The sequence below is a fragment of the Petromyzon marinus genome, chromosome 59 (genome assembly GCF_048934315.1).
Source record: "Petromyzon marinus isolate PM22_M1 ecotype Great Lakes invasive population chromosome 59, UKy_Petmar_22M1.pri1.0, whole genome shotgun sequence".
NCBI classification, from domain to species: domain Eukaryota; kingdom Metazoa; phylum Chordata; class Hyperoartia; order Petromyzontiformes; family Petromyzontidae; genus Petromyzon; species Petromyzon marinus.
This window is the reverse complement of record NC_133725.1, coordinates 14286306-14301342: the sequence shown is the minus strand read 5'-3', so window position 1 is coordinate 14301342 and position 15037 is coordinate 14286306. Positions and strand designations below refer to the sequence as shown.

The 15037-nt window shown below is 52.3% G+C and overlaps 1 long non-coding RNA gene across 1 annotated transcript; it reads left to right on the top strand.

The window, feature by feature from the left end:
- The first annotated feature begins 31 nt into the window (after positions 1-31).
- LOC142905879 (uncharacterized) lies at positions 32-13031 on the top strand. The gene is made up of 2 exons (XR_012929884.1): positions 32-138; positions 12271-13031. It is a non-coding gene; the product is annotated as an uncharacterized LOC142905879 (long non-coding RNA).
- Positions 13032-15037: the final 2006 nt, after the last annotated feature.

Here is a 15037-nt window from a genome sequence, read left to right as displayed (position 1 = left end):
CGGGCGCCCCCAAATCTACAGCTTCTACTTCCGCTTCCGGGTCGGGACGAGTGGAGGCGGTGGCGGGAAAATCTGAACCCTGTCTGGGCCTCCTCAAGGTCGACTCAGCCTGAAGGTGCCCACACGGGGCTCTGTGTGGTGAGTCTGTGGGTCTCTGTGTGGTGAGTCTGTGGGTCTCTGTGTGGTGAGTCTGTGGGTCTCTGTGTGGTGAGTCTGTGGGTCTCTGTGTGGTGAGTCTGTGGGTCTCTGTGTGGTGAGTCTGTGGGTCTCTGTGTGATGAGTCTGTGGGTCTCTGTGTGGTGAGTCTGTGGGTCTCTGTGTGGTGAGTCTGTGGGTCTCTGTGTGGTGAGTCTGTGGGTCTCTGTGTGGTGAGTCTGTGGGTCTCTGTGTGGTGAGTCTGTGGGTCTCTGTGTGGTGAGTCTGTGGGTGTCTGTGTGGTGAGTCTTTGGGTCTCTGTGTGGTGAGTCTGTGGGTCTCTGTGTGGTGAGTCTGTGGGTCTCTGTGTGGTGAGTCTGTGGGTCTCTGTGTGGTGAGTCTGTGGGTCTCTGTGTGGTGAGTCTGTGGGTCTCTGTGTGGTGAGTCTGTGGGTCTCTGTGTGATGAGTCTGTGGGTCTCTGTGTGGTGAGTCTGTGGGTCTCTGTGTGGTGAGTCTGTGGGTCTCTGTGTGGTGAGTCTGTGGGTCTCTGTGTGGTGAGTCTGTGGGTCTCTGTGTGGTGAGTCTGTGGGTCTCTGTGTGGTGAGTCTGTGGGTGTCTGTGTGGTGAGTCTTTGGGTCTCTGTGTGGTGAGTCTGTGGGTCTCTGTGTGGTGAGTCTGTGGGTCTCTGTGTGGTGAGTCTGTGGGTCTCTGTGTGGTGAGTCTGTGGGTCTCTGTGTGGTGAGTCTGTGGGTCTCTGTGTGGTGAATCTGTGGGTCTCTGTGTGGTGAGTCTGTGGGTCTCTGTGTGGTGAATCTATGGGTCTCTGCGTGGTGAGTCTGTGGGTCTCTGCGTGGTGAGTCTGTGGGTCTCTGCGTGGTGAGTCTGTGGGTCTCTGTGTGGTGAGTCTGTGTATCACTGTGTGGTGAGTCTGTGTATCACTGTGTGATGAGTCTGTGGTTATCTGTGTGGTGAGTCTGTGGGTCTCTGTGTGGTGAGTCTATGGGTCTCTGTGTGGTGAGTCTGTGGGTCTCTATGCGGTGAGTCTGTGGGTGTCTGTGTGGTGAGTCTGTGGGTCTCTGTGCGGTGAGTCTGTGGGTCTCTGTGTGGTGAGTCTGTGGGTCTCTGTGTGGTGAGTCTATGTGTCTCTGTGTGATGAGTCTATGTGTCTCTGTGTGATGAGTCTGTGGGTCTCTGTGTGGTGAGTCTGTGTGTCTCTGTGTGATGAGTCTGTGGGTCTCTGTGTGATGAGTCTGTGGGTCTCTGTGTGGTGAGACAGTGGGTCTCCGTGTGGTAAGTCTGTGGGTCTCTGTGTGGTGAGTCTATGGGTCTCTTTGTGATGAGTCTATGTGTTTCTGTGTGATGAGTCTGTGGGTCTCTGTGTGGTGAGTCTATGGGTCTCTGTGTGATGAGTCTATGTGTCTCTGTGTGATGAGTCTGTGGGTCTCTGTGTGGTGAGTCTGTGGGTCTCTGTGTGGTGAGTCTGTGGGTTTCTGTGGTGAGTCAGTGGGTCTCCGTGTGGTGAGTCTGTGGGTCTCTGTGTGGTGAGTCTATGGATCTCTGTGTGGTGAGTCTGTGGGTGTCTGTGTGGTGAGTCTGTAGGTCTCTGTGTGGTGAGTCTGTTGGTGTCTGTGTGTGGTGAGTCTGTGGGTCTCTGTGCGGTGAGTCTCTGGGTGTTTGTGGTGAGTCTATGGGTCTCTGTGTGGTGAGTCTGTGTGTCTCTGTGTGATGAGTCTGTGGGTCTCTGTGTGATGAGTCTGTGGGTCTCTGATGAGTCAGTGGGTCTCTGTGTGGTGAGTCTATGGGTCTCTTTGTGATGAGTCTATGTGTCTCTGTGTGATGAGTCTGTGGGTCTCTGTGTGGTGAGTCCGTGGGTCTCTGTGTGGTGAGTCTGTGGGTCTCTGTGTGGTGAGTCTATGGGTCTCTTTGTGATGAGTCTATGTGTCTCTGTGTGGTGAGTCTGTGGGTCTCTGTGTGGTGAGTCCGTGGGTCTCTGTGTGGTGAGTCTGTGGGTCTCTGTGTGGTGAGTCTGTGGGTCTCTGTGTGATGAGTCTATGGGTCTCTGTGTTGTGAGTCTGTGGGACTCTGTGTGGTGAGTCTGTAGGTCTCTGTGTGGTGAGTCTGTGGGTCTCTGTGTGGTGAGTCTGTGGGTCTCTTTGTGGTGAGACTGTGGGTCTCTGTGTGGTGAGTCTATCGGTCTCTGTGTGGTGAGTCTGTGGGTCTCTGTGTGGTGAGTCTGTGGGTCTCTGTGTGGTGAGTCTGTGGGTCTCTGTGTGGTGAGTCTGTCTGTCTCTGTTTGATGAGTCTATGGGTCTCTGTGTGGTGAGTCTCTGGGTATCTGTGTGGTGAGTCTGTGTGTCTCTGTGTGGTGAGTCTGTGGGTCTCTGTGTGGTGAGTCTGTGGGTCTCTGTGTGGTGAGTCTGTGGGTCTCTGTGTGGTGAGCCTGTGGGTCTCTGTGTGGTGAGTCTGTGGTTCTCTGTGTGGTGAGTCCGTGGGTCTCTGTGTGGTGAGTCTGTGGGTCTCTGTGTGGTGAGTCTGTGGGTCTCTGTGTGGTGAGTCTGTGGGTCTCTGTGTGGTGAGTCTGTGGGTCTCTGTGTGGTGAGTCTGTGGGTCTCTGTGTGGTGAGTCTGTGGGTCTCTGTGTGGTGAGTCTGTGGGTCTCTGTGTGGTGAGTCTGTGGGTCTCTGTGTGGTGAGACTGTGGGTCTCTGTGTGGTGAGTCTGTGGGTCTCTGTGTGGTGAGTCTGTGGGTCTCTGTGTGATGAGTCTGTGGGTTTCTGTGTGGTGAGTCTGTGGGTCTCTGTGGTGAGTCAGTGGGTCTCTGTGTGGTGAGTCTGTGGGTCTCTGTGTGGTGAGTCTGTGGGTGTCTGTGTGTGGTGAGTCTGTGGGTCTCTGTGTGGTGAGTCTGTGGGTCTCTGTGTGGTGAGTCTGTGGGTGTCTGTGTGTGGTGAGTCTGTGGGTTTCTGTGCGGTGAGTCTCTGGGTGTTTGTGGTGAGTCTATGGGTCTCTGTGTGGTGAGTCTGTGGGTATCTGTGTGGTGAGTCTGTGGGTCTCTGTGTGGTGAGTCTGTGTGTCTCTGTGTGATGAGTCTGTGGGTCTCTGTGTGATGAGTCTGTGGGTCTCTGTGTGGTGAGTCTGTGGGTCTCTGTGTTGTGAGTCTATGGGTCTCTGTGTGGTGAGTCTGTGGGTCTCTGTGTGGTGAGTCTGTGGGTCTCTGTGTGGTTAGTCTGTGGGTCTCTGTGTGGTGAGTCTGTGTGTCTCTGTGTGATGAGTCTATGGGTCTATGTGTGGTGAGTCTGTGTGTATCTGTGTGGTGAGTCTGTGGGTCTCTGTGTGGTGAGTCTGTGGGTCTCTGTGTGATGAGTCTATGGGTCTCTGTGTGGTGAGTCTGTGGGACTCTGTGTGGTGAGTCTGTAGGTCTCTGTGTGGTGAGTCTGTGGGTCTCTGTGTGGTGAGTCTGTGGGTCTCTTTGTGGTGAGACTGTGGGTCTCTGTGTGGTGAGTCTATCGGTCTCTGTGTGGTGAGTCTGTGGGTCTCTGTGTGGTGAGTCTGTGGGTCTCTGTGTGGTGAGTCTGTGGGTCTCTGTGTGGTGAGTCTGTGTGTCTCTGTTTGATGAGTCTATGGGTCTCTGTGTGGTGAGTCTCTGGGTATCTGTGTGGTGAGTCTGTGGGTCTCTGTGTGGTGAGTCTGTGGGTCTCTGTGTGGTGAGTCTGTGGGTCTCTGTGTGGTGAGTCTGTGGGTCTCTGTGTGGTGAGTCTGTGGGTCTCTGTGTGGTGAGTCTGTGGGTCTCTGTGTGGTGAGTCTGTGGGTACTCTTTGGTTCTATTGGGTAAAGTCAAGTAGGTAAAAAAATAAAATAACAAAAATCACGACGTTTCGGCCACAACACAAGCGGCCTTCATCAGGTGAAGGGACGAGACTGTCTGGAGGACAGCGCTGGAGTGAAAAAAGCCACGCTCAGATCACGACCTTTAAGCTGTGTGAGAAGAAACAAAGTGCCTTGACAAAGGAATTAGCATATAATTTAGCATTGAAATGGCTGAGTGATTAGCTTGTGGCTGGTGACAGAAATGACTATGTTAAAGTTAAAGCATACACATCCGCAAAGGCACCCCTTGACAAAGGAATTAGCATAGAATTTAGCAATGAAATAGCTAAGTTAAAGTATACACATCCGTAGAGGCACCTTTTGACAAAGGAATTAGCATAGAATTTAGCATTGAAATAGCTGAGTGATTAGCTTGTAACTGGTCGCAGAAATAGCTATGTTAAAGTCAGAGCATATACATTCACCGAGGCACCTAGTACAAATCAAACAGGAGAATTAAGCAACCATTGGAAAGATGTTCTAAATCGAACTAAACATTAAAGTAACTTCAATGGTACAGTATATTTTTCAAGTAGTGGTACCCCAAACTTTCGCAGCTCTTATAAATTCCCTTTTCACACCATCAATAGGTAAACTCCCCCCACGCGCCAAACGGCCAGTCCACCGGCACGTACACCACCTCTTTTCTATAATCGGCCAATCAAATGCTAATTTTTATGCTAATTTCTTTGTCAGGACACCTTGTTTGCTCGCACACAGCTTAAAGGTCCGCGGTCTGAGCATGGTTGTGTTTCGCTAAATTCTCCTGTTTGATTTGTACTAGGTGCCTCGGTGAATGTATATGCTCTGACTTTAATATAGCTATTTCTGAGTCCAGTTACAAGCTAATCACTCAGCTATTTCAATGCTAAATTCTATGCTAATTCCTTTGTCAAGGGGTGCCTCTGCGGATGTGTATACTTTAACTTAGCTATTTCAATGCTAAATTCTATGCTAATTCCTTTATCAAGGGGTGCCTTTGCGGATGTGTATGCTTTAACTTTAACATAGCCATTTCTGTGACCAGCCACAAGCTAATCACTCAGCCATTTCATTCCTTTGTCAAGGCGCTTTGTTTCTTCTCACACGGCTTAAAGGTCGTGATCTGAGCGTGGCTTTTTTCACTCCACCAGAACTCACACAGCCAGCCCCAAACACTGACCCAGAACTCATACGGCCTGCACCAAACACTCACCCAGAACTCACACAGCCACCCCCAACACTCATGCAGAACTCACACAGCCAGCCCCAAACACTCACCCAGAACTCACAAGGCCAGCACCAAACACTCACCCAGAACTCACTGTCACCCCCAAACACTCACCCAGAACTCACACAGCCACCCACAAACACTCACCCAGAACTCACACAGCCAGCCCCAAACCCTCACCCAGAACTCACACAGCAAGCACCAAACCATCACCCAGAACTCACACAGCCAGCCCCAAACACTCACCCAGCACTCACACAGCCAGCCCCAAGCCCTCACCCAGCACTCACACAGCCAGCCCCAAACACTCACCCAGAACTCACACAGCCAGCCCCAAACCCTCACCCAGAACTCACACAGCCAGCTCCAAACCCTCACCCAGCACTCACACAGCCAGCCCCAAACACTCACCCAGAACTCACACAGCCAGCCCCAAACACTCACCCAGAACTCACACAGTCAGCCCCAAACACTCACCCAGAACTCAAACAGCCAGCCCCAAACACTCACCCAGAACTCACACAGCCAGCCCCAAACACTCACCCAGAACTCACACAGCCAGCCCCAAACACTCATCCAGAACTCACACAGCCATCCCCAAACACTCACCCAGAACTCACTGCCACCCCCAAACACTCACCCAGAACTCACACAGCCACCCACAAACACTCACCCAGAACTCACACAGCCAGCCCCAAACCCTCACCCAGAACTCACACAGCAAGCACCAAACCATCACCCAGAACTCACACAGCCAGCCCCAAACACTCACCCAGCACTCACACAGCCAGCCCCAAGCCCTCACCCAGCACTCACACAGCCAGCCCCAAACACTCACCCAGAACTCACACAGCCACCCACAAACACTCACCCAGAACTCACACAGCCAGCCCCAAACCCTCACCCAGAACTCACACAGCAAGCACCAAACCATCACCCAGAACTCACACAGCCAGCCCCAAACCCTCACCCAGCACTCACACAGCCAGCCCCAAGCTCTCACCCAGCACTCACACAGCCAGCCCCAAACACTCACCCAGAACTCACACAGCCAGCCCCAAACCCTCACCCAAAACTTACACAGCCAGCTCCAAACCCTCACCCAGCACTCACACAGCCAGCCCCAAACAATCACCCAGAACTCACACAGCCAGCCCCAAACACTCACCCAGAACTCACACAGTCAGCCCCAAACACTCACCCAGAACTCAAACAGCCAGCCCCAAACACTCACCCAGAACTCACACAGCCAGCAGCAAACCCTCACCCAGAACTCACACAGCAAGCACCAAACCATCACCCAGAACTCACACAGCCAGCCCCAAACACTCACCCAGAACTCACACAGCCAGCCCCAAACCCTCACCCAGAACTCACACAGCCAGCTCCAAACCCTCACCCAGCACTCACACAGCCAGCCCCAAACACTCACCCAGAACTCACACAGCCAGCCCCAAACACTCACCCAGAACTCACACAGTCAGCCCCAAACACTCACCCAGAACTCAAACAGCCAGCCCCAAACACTCACCCAGAACTCACACAGCCAGCCCCAAACACTCACCCAGAACTCACACAGCCTGCCCCAAACACTCATCCAGAACTCACACAGCCATCCCCAAACACTCACCCAGAACTCACAAGGCCAGCACCAAACACTCACCCAGAACTCACTGCCACCCCCAAACACTCACCCAGAACTCACACAGCCACCCACAAACACTCACCCAGAACTCACACAGCCAGCCCCAAACCCTCACCCAGAACTCACACAGCAAGCACCAAACCATCACCCAGAACTCACACAGCCAGCCCCAAACACTCACCCAGCACTCACACAGCCAGCCCCAAGCCCTCACCCAGCACTCACACAGCCAGCCCCAAACACTCACCCAGAACTCACACAGCCACCCACAAACACTCACCCAGAACTCACACAGCCAGCCCCAAACCCTCACCCAGAACTCACACAGCAAGCACCAAACCATCACCCAGAACTCACACAGCCAGCCCCAAACCCTCACCCAGCACTCACACAGCCAGCCCCAAGCCCTCACCCAGCACTCACACAGCCAGCCCCAAACACTCACCCAGAACTCACACAGCCAGCCCCAAACTTACACAGCCAGCTCCAAACCCTCACCCAGCACTCACACAGCCAGCCCCAAACAATCACCCAGAACTCACACAGCCAGCCCCAAACACTCACCCAGAACTCACACAGTCAGCCCCAAACACTCACCCAGAACTCAAACAGTCAGCCCCAAACACTCACCCAGAACTCACACAGCCAGCAGCAAACCCTCACCCAGAACTCACACAGCAAGCACCAAACCATCACCCAGAACTCACACAGCCAGCCCCAAACACTCACCCAGAACTCACACAGCCAGCCCCAAACCCTCACCCAGAACTCACACAGCCAGCTCCAAACCCTCACCCAGCACTCACACAGCCAGCCCCAAACACTCACCCAGAACTCACACAGCCAGCCCCAAACACTCACCCAGAACTCACACAGTCAGCCCCAAACACTCACCCAGAACTCAAACAGCCAGCCCCAAACACTCACCCAGAACTCACACAGCCAGCCCCAAACACTCACCCAGAACTCACACAGCCTGCCCCAAACACTCATCCAGAACTCACACAACCATCCCCAAACACTCACCCAGAACTCACAAGGCCAGCACCAAACACTCACCCAGAACTCACTGCCACCCCCAAACACTCACCCAGAACTCACACAGCCACCCACAAACACTCACCCAGAACTCACACAGCCAGCCCCAAACCCTCACCCAGAACTCACACAGCAAGCACCAAACCATCACCCAGAACTCACACAGCCAGCCCCAAACACTCACCCAGCACTCACACAGCCAGCCCCAAGCCCTCACCCAGCACTCACACAGCCAGCCCCAAACACTCACCCAGAACTCACACAGCCAGCCCCAAACCCTCACCCAAAACTTACACAGCCAGCTCCAAACCCTCACCCAGCACTCACACAGCCAGCCCCAAACAATCACCCAGAACTCACACAGCCAGCCCCAAACACTCACCCAGAACTCACACAGTCAGCCCCAAACGCTCACCCAGAACTCAAACAGCCAGCCCCAAACACTCACCCAGAACTCACACAGCCAGCCCCAAACCCTCACGCAGAACTCACACAGCCAGCAGCAAACACTCACCCAGAACTCACACGGCCAGCCCCAAACACTCACCCAGAACTCACACAGCCAGCCCCAAACCCTCACGCAGAACTCACACAGCCAGCCCCAAACACTCACCCAGAACTCACACAGCCAGCACCAAACACTCACCCAAAACTCACACAGCCAGCCCCGAGCACTCATCCAGAACTCACACAGCCAGCCCCAAACACTCACCCAGAACTCACACAGCCAGCACCAAACACTCCCCCAGAACTCACACAGCCAGCCCCAAACACTCACCCAGAACTCACACAGCCAGCCCCAAACACTCACCCAGAACTCACACGGCCAGCCCCAATCCCTCACCCAGAACTCACCCAGCCAGCCCCAAACACTAACCTATAACTCACACAGCCAGCCCCAAACACTCACCCAGAACTCACACAGCCAGCCCCAAACCCTCACCCAGAACTCACACAGCCAGCCCCATACCCTCACGCAGAACTCACACAGCCAGCCCCAAACACTCATCCAGAACTCACACAGCCAGCCCCAAACACTCACCCAGAACTCACACAGCCAGCCCCAAACACTCACCCAGACCTCACACAGCCAGCCCTATACCCACCTAGCAATCAAACAGCCAGATAGTCTAATCTACAGCCCATACACCCAACTCGAATACAAACACCCATCCTCGTACACACCTTGCACACCCCCAACTCCTATACCCAGCCTCATACACACCTAGCAACATACGATCAGCCTCTTTGTCCGGTCCACATACCACCGACCACTCGCCCCAACACTCAGCGCACACAGCCTACCCAAACCTCCACATTATCTCAGAGCCAGGATCTCCAATACACAACCTTCTTCCTGCCCACATCCCACATTCCATGTATCTGGCCCCAGACTCTTCTTCCCCCTACATGCACATCACGCCCTACACCTTGTTGGTGGCAGAAGCAAAGTTAGTTTGTGGTGCAAAGCAGGGCCCTTGTGGTGCGGGACACCACGCTGCACAGTCCACAAGCTGCAAGACGGATTTATAGCGCTGATATGGCTCCCCACGTGGGTAATTAACGGTGTGCATATTCATTAATTATTCTTATTTTAGGGAGAATGGTGGGAGGAAGTGCATGGATTGATAATAAAGGCTAGATTCCTTTGCCTATGCCCAAATCCATGGCATTCATTATACAGACAAAGATCACCCGTATAGCCTTAACAGACTGTTGGGGCAAGTGCTATAAGCAAGCACCTATGAAGGCCTGAACGGCACACGAGGGATGGGTGGCCAGCACCACGCCCGCCCGTCTTTATCTTGCCAGTGACGATATTTACACATCGCACCAGGTAAGAATTTGAGGTTGAGTCAACCTTAGCCTCATCACATCTCACAACTTCCCTCCTTCCACATGCCCTGCCTTCCACACCGCGTTTGCTTTCCCGGGCAACAGGAAACTTCTCATCGCCCCTACCTTGTCTCTCACTCTATACAGGTATCCCTCGATTTACGAACGTTCAGTTTCACGAAATTTCGCGGATTCTTAAGTACTAGTGTTCGTCAGTCGGGTGTTCCTAAGGCGGGTATTCTTAAGTCGGGTGTTCGTAAGTCGAGGGCTGCCTGTAATTTTCATTTTGCAGGTCCAGCTGATTTTTACCAGAAACCGATAACCTATGGCACTGGTAATGACCTATAACAACTGCTTATAGCCTCTAAACTAGATTAAAGAAACATCTGTGGTTCATGTGGTGGATGGAGCTGAACAGGGCCCGCTGGTGGAGGAGCGAGGCCAAGGGAAGGAGTGGGGACAGCCTCTGGAGAGAGAGGCAACAAGGAAAACACGTGTGTGAGTTATGGCGCAGATTATGAATCGGCTCACATAAGCCGGTGTGTTTTGGCAGCATTAATTTGAGTAGTTGCCAACGTACAGAGCCGAAAGATAACTCATTTTGACCGTATTAATCCAGCTGGCTATGGTATTAAATGTGAACTTTGTACGACGTATGAATTTTATCTCAGATTTAAAAAAAAAATAGAATCCAGTGCGTGACACAGGTAGGGTGTTTGATGGCAATCTGAAACACCCACCATAATCATCCATGGGGGTCTTTGGAATTGCACATTGCCTATGTTATGACTCTTGACCTAGATACAATAAAAAAGTCACGTGCTGCAGTGCAATGACTACTCAGAGAAAATTCGTAAATAAAAAACTGTGGTCTTAAAAGTATTTATTTTTTAATACGCGACATTTGGTCAATTGTTCTTCTTCATAGCACGTGAAGCCAACACGTGCGTCAACAACATTGCCGCAGCACCCCCTGCTGGACTAAACACGCTACTGTGCCGCGGAGACAATACGCATCAGACGGCCACAAGCGAGTGGTGTCAAGTGTGATCATGATGATTAACACATTCCTGCGGAGGGAGCTGGTAGGAACGTTGGGTTGCTCGGTCAATGGCCAGGGTCAACGGCGGCACCACGTGGTGTATTCCGCAAATATGCCCGACTGTGAGGGCGGGCACAAGCCGGCGTGAGTAGGTTAAACGTTGAGTTTTATAAGGGCACCACAGGGTGACCAGCCCCTCCCCACCCAGCCCCACCCCTCCCACCCCCCACCCAGCCCCACCCTCACCACCCTCCCCACTCAGCCCCTCCCCACCCTCCCCACCCAGCCCCACCCTCCCCATCCAGCCCCTCCCCACCCTCCCCTCCCCACTCAGCCCCTCCCCACTCAGCCCCTCCCCACCCTCCCCTCTCCACCCAGCCCCACCCCTCCTATTTTTTGATGCACGACGGATGGACGGACACAATAATCCCCTGTGGGCTGGTGTAACCAGGAGGTTCCTACCAGTATGAGGCTTGTTTACCCAGGAAAGCCTCACTGCAGGCGCGACACGTCCATGTAGGCTATCTAGGCGGTCGTCTAGGGAGCCAAGTTAAGTGGGGTGCCAAATTCGAGGAAAAAAAATAATTTCTCAACATTTCTGACAATTGATTGATTGGACAGACGGACAAATCGAATAAATATGCCTCTTTAAAAACCATTAAACGGAAAATAGGGGCAAAATGTTTCCCAGTTTACCAAAAAACTCAGCCTCGATCTGCCCCTGGGGTTTGGGGGGCGCCGATTGCTGGCAACAGCGGGTCCAGGGCCACCGCTGCCTCACTGAGTGAGTCTCGTGGCTCTTTTTCAGGAGGGTCCTGCCAGTTTTCACAGTAAGGGGTGGCTATCTATAATCCCAATTGAGTAATGTGTGCTGTATATCAGAATCTATTACAGTACAGTATACCATTTTGCGTGAAAACTCGGACCCATTATCTTGAAGTTATCGGGGGTGGGGCGTCTTTGCTTATTAGCATCTTTAGTATCTTGCGATTCACCAATGTTGGTTGGGGCAAGCCTGACTGCTGATGAGACGCTGAATGTCTAATCGAGCCCATAGCTTGCTTTGTATTGAACTAATACTGCTGATATTATGCACTCCACGAAGACCTTGGGGCCGATGGGATAAAAAAAAACATTGATTTTTTTGTTTTATGCGATGAGACAGATACAGGATTGTGAATGAGACGTGTTTTTTGTCAATGTTATGGACGAATAGGTGAGAATGGTGTGAGTTTGTGTGCGAGTGAATGGCAAATGCCTGGAATGTGTGGTTCGGATCAGGTGAGTGGTGCGTGGTGGTTGATGAGTATATCATGTGTGTGCCAGGTGAATGATATCTGGTGAGTGGTGAGTGCCCGCATGGTGAGCGGTGTCTGGCGATGGGTCAGTTGTCATGCATGTGAGGTCACGCCACCTTATCCGTCCTCTAGTGTGTGTGTCAATAATAACAATGTCAACTTGCAACACGCCGCTACCGCACATCACTCGCTCGCTCTCGCAGAGAGGACAACGACTCGGAGGCGCGAGGAGGAACCACAGATGAGCGGGAAGGCAGCAGCCAGGTGACGAGTCGGCGCCAACGATTGCCCAAGCTCTGCGGTCCTCTACAGTTTGAGGTGGTGTGGGCCAATTAATGTGGGAGGAAACCGGAGCACCTGAAGAATAACCAAATAAAAAAATGTTCACCACGTGAAGCTCACTCAGCTATACAGCTCTTTTTTGCAGAAACGACCTGGCCTCAAATGATAGCTCAACGAAGTGGCTTATCTTGTGGAAATTTACAGCAGTCAAATACTCAAAACGCTCGTTTATTCTGTATCTGCGGAGGTAAAAACCGGAGGACCCGGAAAAAATCCACGCGACCACGGGGAGACAGAGACATGCAAACTCCAAATATACAGCAGGCGTCTGGGTCGGGATCGAATCCATGACCTGTATACCAGGCGAGGTAGTTAACATCTCACCACCGTGGCGCCCATGCGTGCGAAGGGGGCAAACGATCAATCCCATGCAGTCCACATTCTTCCTTTACCGCCTTCTCCTGGCATAGCCAGAGCATGGCACCTCCTCGACGCCCACGGCAAGGGAGTTTCACAACATCGAAGTGCGGTGATCCACCGACCCTCGCTGCTGCCTCCACAGTGCAGCAGCCACGTGCAGCAGCGTAGCCGCCACCGCCCAGCTTTTGTTGTGTGCGTGTGTACACAGGAGACGGTAAAAACGAGGCATGAGCAAGTAATAAATGAAATTGTAAATTCTGAATCGTGACGAATTAAATTACTGGTGGACTACATAACTGCGTCCCTACGAACCATCCGCCAGCAGCAGGTCTAGCGATGTTTTCAATCTCAGATCATTCTAATGTTTTACATTTCCATGCATTCGTTTTCCTTCAGCACGCAGATGCTTATACATTAATCCAGAGATCATATGTCAATGTCTTCCTCGTCCAAGTATTAGCTGCACTCATTTGATATGTCGGTGTGTCTGAGCCATACATCACAGCAGGTGATAGATGCACCGTTTGTTAACGTGATTCCCTGAGCACATAGCTATGTTGATATTCAGAAGCACTCCGATCTAACGTCGTCCCCCTCTCTTATATCCTGTCTATGATCCCGGTCTGCCTTCAATAACTCCCCTAGGTATACATATGAGCATGCATATTCTAGTTCCTCTAACATTGATTCCACAGGGAGCTACAATTACTTTTTAATATTTTCCCACAGAAACTTTCACCACTCTACATGGTCAATAGGCCTGATTAGGTACGTCTTCATGCTAAGTATATGGTACAGTATTTACATGAGGTGGATGTGACTGTGATTCTCGTATTGTAAAATGTTTTAGCACTAAAGTCAGGACTGGACTTAGGAATGGACGATCGGGGCAGCTACTCATGGGCGAAAATTTGTAATGAAAATAATGAGGGCATCGCCATGGGCAAATAGGGGTAGAGAGAAAGACACGGAGAGAAACACACACAGCGAAAGATAGACACAGAAATAGGCAGTGAGAGACGTAGGAGTAAAGTGAGAAACAAACACAACAACAACCGCCATTCGCCACTAAGTGGCAGTGACATCACCATGACGCTTGTGCCAGGCTATGTGCACCTTGAGGTCACGTGAAGTGTCGAAAACCCGCTGGCAGGAGGTCACGGGGCAGACCTAGATGCCACGGGTCTACTGACTGAGACTACTGGCTGATGCACCACCTGTGCCCCCTACTGTATCAACTTGCTGTGCTTTAGCCACCCGGCACTCCGCTCGTTGTTGTGAGCGTCGCTCCTCCGCCGTCTGTTGTTGTTGGAGGGTGACTGCCTCCAACTGCCCAGTAGCAGCGTCCTTCACGAGCCTCCTCCACCGAGGCCGATCTTGACACCGCTGGTACAAGTCATCGGCAAGTCCACATCCTCATGTACCACATCAATCCATCTCTTCTCTAGCCCGTCCGCGCCCGTTTCACCACCTAGATCCGGCTGAACAAAAGCTGTTTAGGCATGCGGTGGCTGGGCATGCGGGCTACATGATCCAGCCAACGAAGCCTTGCCTGCCGGAGGAGCTCACCAATGGGACTTTGTCCACATCTTTCAACGATTTGTGAGCTCACACAATCTAGCCTGGTTAAACCCAGGATGGATCGTAGGCAGGCCAGCATAAATGTTTCTAACCGGCGACGATGTTCCATTAGGGGGGTCCACGTTTTGCAAGCGTAGAGAAGGGAGGGAATGACCGTGGCCGAGAAGACCTGAGGCTTTGTGCGGAGTGAAAGACCAGGTAGCTTCCACACAGCGTTACGCAACCGATGAAAATATAATGCCGCTTGACTGATTTGGAGTGAGACCTCTGCTGTTAAAGCGGAGCCGGTCATGAGCACATTGCCAAGGTATGGGAAGCTCTCCACTCTCTCCACAACTACCCTATCACCAATTTGGAGTTGTGGGGGTGGAGTGTCCGATGGTACAAATACCCAGGCAGGTGCTTAGTTTTGGTGGGGCTGATGGTAACGCCCCACCTCTTGGTGGCAAGCTCCAGGTTCGGCAGCAGAGCCTCCAACTCCTCCTCTGAGTGAGCAGCAATTACCCGGGCATCGATCAGCCTCCCATTGTATCCGTACCAAATGGAGATTCCTCCGGTACAGCTATTGAAGGCTTCACGAACCACGAGGTCAAAATAGATGTTAAATAATGTGGGAGCCAGAGGACATCCCTGTCGCACCCCAAGGTGTGCAGGGAATAGCTCTGACTCCCAGCCACGTAGTTTTAC